The sequence below is a fragment of the Triticum urartu genome, chromosome 4, assembly GCF_003073215.2.
Source record: "Triticum urartu cultivar G1812 chromosome 4, Tu2.1, whole genome shotgun sequence".
Lineage (NCBI taxonomy): Eukaryota > Viridiplantae > Streptophyta > Magnoliopsida > Poales > Poaceae > Triticum > Triticum urartu.
This window is the reverse complement of record NC_053025.1, coordinates 194,816,417-194,825,773: the sequence shown is the minus strand read 5'-3', so window position 1 is coordinate 194,825,773 and position 9,357 is coordinate 194,816,417.

The following is a 9,357-nucleotide window of genomic DNA, read 5'->3' as shown; positions in this document are numbered from 1 at the left end:
GGCCGTAACTCACCACGGCTACAACGCCCTCAAGATGCCAGGAAGTGGCGGAGTCATCATGATGTGTTCCCTAGAACGAGCCTTTCAGGCCGCATCGCTGGAAGACCTGGATCACGGAAGCAGGAGGCTTCCCAGACCCTCAGGAGGCAGGCCCCTCAGGGACCACGCCTGCCCAGGGGGAACCTCCTTCCATCGCATAGGAAAGCGCGCCCGGCGCCCTCCTCAGGCAGGGATCGGGGGCTCTCCCCTGGAGGGCCACCGACCTGGCTAAGGTCACGAGGGAGGCGCTTGGGCACCACATGGAGGCGTGTTTCAAAGAACGTTTCCCTCGAGAAGGAGTAAGGCAAGGAGGGCCAGACCCTCAGGAGTTCGTCAACAAGGCCATTCAGGAGCTACAGGAGTCAAGAGTCATGAGAGGCGGCCGCCGCATACCAGCTGTGGCTCCCCATCCAGGCAAGGATGGTGGGCTGCGCGTCTGCATCGACATACCAGGGCTCAATCGAGTCGCCTCTCTGGAGCGCCTCTGGCCCTCGCGAGTGGGGTGCTGCGAAGGTCCACCCCACAGCTACGTTCACATGCCTTATGGCTTGCCGAACGCGGCTGCCACGTACCAGTGCCTCGTGAGGGGCATCATGGAGGCTCAAGAGGCCAGGCGTTCCGCAGCCCTGGCGGAGATGGAGATGGTTCGCGAGGAGCCACCAGCGCCTCCGGAGCCTCCCGAGGCCCCTGGGCCTGGGGGCTCGTGAGGATCGGCTTCCGCAGCCCACCGAGTCTGCTACGCCAACACTCCTTCGTCCTCAACATCATCAGGTGACATCTTTCAAGTTTCATTTCCAGCTGGGAGCGCCCCCCAGGGCTGCATTATTCCCAAGCCGCGTGGGTCCGTCCCTGCGGCATGTATCCCTTTTATTTTATGTTGTTAGCTTACCTTGTTGGGGGCGCCCCTCGGGCTGCATCATCCCCAAGTCGCTCGGGCCTGACCCAGTGATGTCCGCCTTCCCAGCATCTATTTGAATGAATCCACTCCTTCGCGGCTAATGTGTTTGACCTAGTTGCCCACTCAACTGACGCCAACTGACGGAGCTACTCCCAAACGGCACGACGCTTGCGCATGGGTCCGTCCCTGCAACGCCGACAAACCTAAATGGCTGAGCTCTGGCCACGGCAGCCCTGCATGGTGCCACCTCGTCAAGCCTTCAATGCCTCATCACCCCAAGAAGCAACGACCAGGCCGAGCGAGCCAACGCAGAGGTCCTGAGGGGCCTCAAGACCAGGACGTTCAAGAAGAAGTTGGAGGCATGCGGCAGAGGTTGGTACGACGAGCTTCAGTCCGTGTTGTGGTCCATCCGCACAACCACGACCAAGCCGACTGGAGAGACCCCGTTCTTCCTGGTCTACGGAGCCGAAGCGGTCCTCCCTCACGAGGTCAGATGTCGTTCCGCACGGGTGTAGGATCGAAAGTATGTCTAGAGGGGGGTGATTAGACTACTTGACCAAATAAAAACTTACCTTTTCCCAATTTTAGTTCTTGGCAGATTTTAGCTATTTTAGGACAAGTCAAGCAATCATCACACAATTCAAGCAAGCATGCAAAGAGTATATTGGCAGCGGAAAGTAAAGCATGCAACTTGCAAGAATGTAAAGGGAAGGGTTTGGAGAAATCAAACGCAATTGGACACACGGATGTTTTTCCCGTGGTTCGGATAGGTGGTGCTATCCTACATCCACGTTGATGGAGACTTCAACCCACAAAGGGTAATGGTTGCGAGAGTCCACGGAGGGCTCCACCCACAAAGGGTAACGGTTGCGCGAGTCCACACAGGGCTCCACCCACGAAGGGTCCACGAAGAAGCAACCACCCACAAAGGGTCCATGAAGAAGCAACCTTGTCTATCCCACCATGGCCATCGCCCACACAGGACTTGCCTCACTAGCGGTAGATCTTCACGAAGTAGGCGATCTCCTTGCCCTTACAAACTCCTTGGTTCAACTCCACAATCTTGTCGGAGGCTCCCAAGTGACACCTAGCCAATCTAGGAGACACCACTCTCCAAGAAGTAACAAATGGTGTGTAGGTAATGAACTCCTTGCTCTTGTGCTTCAAATGATAGTCTCCCCAACACTCAACTCTCTCTCTCATAGGATTTGGATTTTGTGGAAAGAAGATTTGAGTGGAAAGAAACTTGGAGAGGCTAGAGATCAAGATTCATATGGTAGGAATGGAATATCTTGGTCTCAACATGAGTAGGTGGTTCTCTCTCAGAACATATGAATTGGAATGGTGTATGTGTTCTGATGGCTCTCTCTTCGAATGAAGAGGAGGTGGAGGGGTATATATAGCCTCCACACAAAATCCAACCATTACACACAGTTTTCCAATCTCGGTGGGACCGAATCAACAAACTCGGTCGGACCGAAAATGTAAACCTAGTGACCGTTAGAGATTTTCGGTGGGACTGACATGCAACTCGGTAGGACCGATATGGTTAGGGTTTGGGCATAACGTAATCTCGGTGAGACCGATTATACAAACTCGGTGAGACCGAATTTGGTAATTAGCTAACCAGAGAGTTGGTCAGGCAAACTCGGTGGGACCGATTTGCTCTTTCGGTGAGACCGAAAAGTTACAAAGGGGAAACACTGAATTTACATTGCAATCTCGGTGGGACCGATTCGCTCTTTCGGTGAGACCGAAAAGTTACGAAAGGGAAACAGAGAGTTTGCAATCCCATCTCGGTGAGACCGAGATCCCTATCGGTAGAACCGAATTGCTAGGGTTTGGCAGTGGCTTATGACAAGTGAAACTCGGTGGCGCCGGATAGGAAGAATCGGTAGGACTGAGTTTGGCTTAGGGTTTAGGTCATATGTGGATATGGGAAAGTAGTTGAGGGTTTTGGAGCATATCACTAAGCACATGAAGCAAGAGGCTCATTAAGCAACACCTCATCCCTCCTTGATAGTATTGGCTTTTCCTAGAGACTCAGTGTGATCTTGGATCACTAAAATATAAAATGAAGAGTCTTGAGCTTTTGAGCTTGAGCCAATCCTTTGTCCTTAGCATTTTGAGGGTTCCACTTTCACATCCATGCCATGCCAATCATTGAGCTTTCCTGAAATAATCATCTTGGAATAGCATTAGCTCAATGAGCTATATGTTGTTATGAATTACCAAAACCACCTAGGGATAGTTGCACTTTCAGTGGGTCCTGGCGTTCAACGAGGCGCAGCAGGACACCATGCGGGGGATGGACCTCGTGCTGGGGAAGGAACGTCGCCGAGAAGCCGCGCTGCGAGCGGCGAGGTACCAACAAGCGCTGCGACGATATCACTTCCGCAACATCCGCCCCAGAACTCTCGAGGTAGGGGACCTCATGCTCAGGCGGGTTCTCTCCAGAGAGGGACTGCACAAGCTCTCTCCCATGTGGGAGGGCCCGTTCAAGGTTGTTCATGTTTCCAGGCCTGGCTCCACGCGCTTGGAGACTCAGGAGGGGGTGCCGGTCCAGAATGCATGGAACATCCAGCACCTCCGGAGGTTCTACCCCTAAAAAGGCCCAGAGCTTGTGAAGAAGGCGAATGTCTGTGAAGATTATGCTTTTTGGAAAAGGCCCAGAGCCTGTGAAGAAGGCGAATGCCTGTGAAGCTGTTGCGTTTTGGAAAAGGCCTAGAGCCTGTGAAGAAGGCGAATGCCTGTGAAGCTGTCGCGTTTTGGAAAAGGCCCAGAGCCTGTGAAGAAGGCGAATGCCTGTGAAGATTATCCTTTTTTGGAAAAGGCCTAGAGGCTGTGAAGAAGGCGAATGCCTGTGAAGCTGTCGCGTTTTGGAAAAGGCCCAGAGCCTGTGAAGAAGGCGAATGCCTGTGAAGTTGTCGCGTTTTGGAAAAGGCCCAGAGCCTGTGAAGAAGGCGAATGCCTGTGAAGCTGTCGCGTTTTGGAAAAGGCTCGGAGCCTGTGAAGAGGGCAAATGCCCGTGAAACCTGCTTCCTCCAAGAAAGGCCCGGAGCCTATGAAGAAGGCCAACGCCTGTGAAGCTCTCCGCCCATGACACTCTCACGTAATAATGAGTTGGGCCTGTACACGCCCCGGAGTCTCAGGAGCGCCGGCCTCAGGCCCTGGGGCTCCCTCCCACGCCCAGTGGCAGCACTTAGCTCCGCGCTGGTGAGAAGACGCCGAAGACTAGATTAGGTGCCGGACGCGGCTTTTTCATTTGCTTTCCGCAGTTGGCTTGTTCATTCTCATTCGAAGTTTTATTGAAGTTGTTGCCGTCTTTGGCTTGTGGTTCTTTGACTTTTCACTCTCCTGCCTCGATTTCTCTTATGCAAGGCCTCGCGAGGGGGGCAACCGAGCGCCCTTGCGAGTGTTCCTGTCCTAGTCGTTCAAAGGTTTTGCGACCTGGGTCCATTACAGGAGCACCCCTCCAGTCCGTGCCCCACGGGCACCACGACACAAACACAGGGCCTGGGTCGGTCGCCCCCCACGGCTGGGGCCGGGAACTATCCATGCGCGGGCACGTAGCCAGAAGGCACGATAACGGAAGCAAAGCGATGATTAACAGCAATAACCCAAACACGCCCCCGCGGGGCTCCACGCTACTGTCTTTTTACGCAGGAAAAAGGAAAAGAAAGAACAAATCAGGTGCAGCTCGCCTCACACCGTCCTGCAGGGAAGACTCGAGCTACCTCCGGGGCTCAGGCAGACTCCCTCTCGTGCTTCACCAAGGCGCGACGGCGGGAAGACATGCTACCACCTCCCAAGCAGGTGTCCGGGACTGTGTGTCCTCGAGTTTAAATACTCAACCGCTCCAACCAGACGTACAACTGAGACAACAGTTGGAACTGGTCTACCAAATCATTGTCTTCACCAAGCTTACTGCTTCTATTCCCTCAACTCTTTCATTTCCTCATAACTATGTTGTGTGTTTGTTCATATCTGTGTTTGAAGACTTTGACTGAAGACTTTCTCAATTTCCTCTATTCAATTTCTTCAGTCTGTTTGTCTTCATCTTGTGTTATCCTGTGATTACGCTTCCTGTACTCTGTGCCTGTCTTCATTTCATCATGATGACTATGCTTGTATTCTGTTATGTTTACTTTTGAGTACTTATTCCGCTGCTAGTAGTTCTTCGCTAAGGAATTTCCTCACCGGCAAATTCCAAAGTGAAGAATTTCATAAAAATCGCCTATTCACCCCCCCCTCTAGTCGATATAACGCACTTTCATGAACTTTCAGGATTTGTCAAACTTCACAAATCTTTACTCTTGAAAATCCTAAAGCTACGATTATTTTGGAATGGAGGGGGTACATTTGAATATACATTGTACATGAGTATATATTAAAAAATATGCAACTTACCTCAGTTCATGCATGGTTCCAGATATAATCTCCTTGGTTGCAAAAAAAAAGTTAGATATGCGTATGAATATATATAGCATGTTCAAACTCACAACAAAGATTGATGCCCCCTTTTACATCTGGTTTACAAATGCCATTATCTCGGGTTCAAATAGATGAATGCACTTCCTATGAATTCAAATCTTCGAAACCCCCTTTATGTTGAATTCGACATGTAGTCTATTTCGTAGCTAGCAATTGGGAATGTATCCATGCAAGTGACAAATGTATAAAGTGCTTCACGCTAACAACATGGAGTGCACTAATTAATGTTTATATATGAATTGCAAAAGCATCCATTTCCTATATTTCAACCCGCTCTCACTCTATGGATTGATAATATGAAATAAACACATGCACATGCTAGAATTCAATTGTAGTTGAAGAAAGAGCCTACTCCTGGTACTGTATATTAGTGATAGGGGTGTGTACAAAGTACACGTGAATACCAGGCATTGTGCATGTGTGTATACTATCGACGAACTAGCCCCCAAGCTTGTATAACATACTAAGGGCCTAGGGTTACAAATCATATATAGTCGGCTTATCACCAGTGGGGATAGAGTCCTCCACGACTCTGTTAGCTTCGTGTTGTACGCCGAGTCCTCCACATGTCTCGGTCCAACCTATATGTGGTGCAGGATGGAACCGACCCATGAATCTTCATGTTGACCCACCACAACTAGAAATGATGTGCCCACCACACCACACACGCAATCGGCCACTAAGAAAATAAGCATATACAATAGTACAATGGTATCTAGCTCACGATACGTCTCCATATTTTGTTGATGACACTGACGGACTTTGCATTTGATGCCTGCTCTGTATTTTGTTGACGACACTTACGGTCATTGTATTTGAAGCGAAAGCATGATATGGTCACTGGACTTCAGAATAAGCTCATCATGGTGACCACATACATTTTGTCGTGCTAACCAACATGTGGTTGGATGGTTAGAGGACAGTGGTTTCTTGAGCCCACCAAGGTTAAAGTCCCGGTGCTCGCATTTATCTTGTGTTAATTTCAGTATTTTCCGGCGACGTACGTTCAGTGGGAGGAGACGTTCCACTCGACTACGAGGCACCTATGGTGACTTCGTAAAATCTCAAGATCATATATGCTGGCCCACTCTCTCAAAGGTGCTCATAGGGGTAGGGTTCGCGTGTGTGCGCTTATAGCGGTGAGTGCTTGTGCGTATATATGAGCCCTTGCGTTTGTACCGTGTTAAACAAATACATATCATGATTATACGGTCACTGGCTCACCCGTACAACTCCGTATTTTGTTGATGACACAATCAATTGACCAGTCAAACGTTCCACGCGGCGCAACTAGTGTTTCACCATCGGGGCGCGTAACCGTGGGGCCCACCTGTCAGCTCGTATATGAAAGAAAGAAATAGTAGTTTGAGTCTGTACTGTGTTAATAAAATAGGAGTACATTTTAGGGTGATCATATGGTCACTGGCTCACCATACAGCTCCGTAATTTGTTGATAACACGATCAATTGACCAGTCAAACGGTCCACATTCAGCAACGCACATTACCATAGGGCCCACCCGTCAGCGCGTATATGAAGGAAAAAAATGGTAATAAATGAGTGGTTTCGGGGAGGGCGGGCCGGCCGCGGGCGGCGGGGGCTGGCGGTTCGGCCGGTGGTGGCTGGCGGCTCAGGGGGGGGTGGAGTTTGATGATAAACTGGAGGCCCTTGATTTCGTATCCAACGGCTGGAAAATCTAATGACCAGAGATGAAAAAGTCAGTCAACTGACGTGTAGCCTCACCCCGCACGTACACATGCATGCACGCAAGACACGCACGCATGTAGGCGTGCAACACTGACACGTACACACGCACGCATGCTGGCGTGCAACACTGACACGTACACATGCACTCACAAACACACGCACGTACGCACCCATGCATGCAACACTGAAATGTACCCTTGCACGCACGCAACACTTGCACGCCTGCATGCACATAGTACACGACGCAAGACACACGTTCAACCTATACGTGCATGCACCCTTTGTTAAGGACATGGATTGTTACGAGTATTAATCTATCTTATATGTGATAAGCAGAACATTGATGTTTGCAGCGGTCTTTATGAATCACAACGTATCGAACGGGCTATCAACATAGTAGGCTTATCTACATGAAAAAGATGACATCACACTCAATGAACAATCATCGGTTTATGAAATGCCCGCTTCTGACTGCCCTGGCCCACCAAAGATTCCTTTGCTGTGCGCTGCCTGCGTTGGGTCACTGACATGCATGCCATGCACCCAAAGAGCCCACATGTCAGTGGAAGAATGGCGCGGCGTCCTAGGTCAGAGTCGAGGGCGCCACTCGCGGCACGCCCGGCCGAACACGCCTCCGTGCCACATTCAAACGCCTCCATGAAACCCGCCCGTGTGGAAGCCGAGAAACCCACTCTGGACACATGTCCGTTCATGACCGAGCCGCTCCCCTATCTCCTCCACCATTTTGGTCCACTCTTACAATGGCTTACGAAGAGTAGTTATTCCGCATCCAAGCCGGCTGGGTAGCCCGCCGGATATGAGTTATGCAGCTCGCTGATCCACCTCCCTCCCCTCGCCCGACGGAGCCATTTGCCGCCCCAAGCCATGGAATTTTGCCATGTGTTGTTTTCATGGACTAGCAAGATGCTCGTGCATTGCACGGAACATCAAGATGCATTTTTTACAAACTCCCGCATGCATGCAAGGGATAATTAATGTCCTCCTTTGCTAGTACCACGAGGCAAACACCATTAATATTGCATAGATTAGTGTTAGTGGCCTTGTATATCTGCAAATTGTAATTTTGATAGTGGCCCCTTGTATATAAAAATGGAGGGAGAAAGATGAGAGATAAGGTGAGGAGGAGTGGGCGTGGTGGTGACTGGTGGTCGGACTGGGCAGACGCATGGGGATGGACGGCGCATTATGTCTAGGTTTGTATCTCTCTCACACCCACCCACGTAGGTGGGGGACGTGCACGAAGAGAAGAGGTGCACGCACAGCGCACGTACTCCCATCTCTTTCCCAACCACACCCGCGCGGGTACATGGTGGAGCTCATTTCTGTATGAAAAAGGCAGCCCATGTGGCAATTTGGCACATGTACGGGTTGTCCACTTGGTGGAGGGAGGATCGTCTACCACGGGTGAACAAACAAATTGCGACTTGACGCGTTAGGTTAAATTAAAAAAGAGGCAAACCATGTGGGGCCTACCTTAGATGCAAAGCTCTATACACTGGAGTACTTTTGATGTGTCCCGTCAACTCGCAGAACGAGGAGAAGCTTGCTTAGTACGCCGTCTCCCCCGCCCACGGGCGCGGTGGCTCACAGGATGAGGTGAAGCTTGCTTACTAGTACGCCTTACACCCGCTCCCTCGCCCACGCGCACGGTGGCTCGCAGCACGAGGAGAAAATTTTACTACTCCCTCTGTTTACTCCTCGTCCCTACTACGTACTTTGGTTAGTATTCCCTCCATTTACTTATACAAGGCCACTATAAAAAATACATTTTGCATCTATACAAGGCCACAAATAGTAATCGAGACAAAAGTTACTACTCCCTCCTTTCCAGTTTATGGCTCAATTTCAAAATCATTCCAACCAAGGTAGACGGTGAGTGGTCGAATTTATTTCGTATTTTGCACAAGTAATTAGTACGCTCGTTTTTCTCAAGAAGTTATGTTTACCGAGGCATTAATTAGAACGAATGCATGAATGACCACTAAATTTCCATGAACTTGTACATGCATTGGTTAGTTTCCTCTTGACACTGCTTGCGTCGGGTGATCTAACGCACCTCGAAATCCAACATGTAATGGTACTACTACTAGTATAGTAGAATTGAGACTTATCAAACGGAAAAATGAATGTTTTTTTAGATGAGCCCTATAAACCCTAGTGGGTACGTACTCCGTAAAAACAGATTTTTCCAAAACTAAG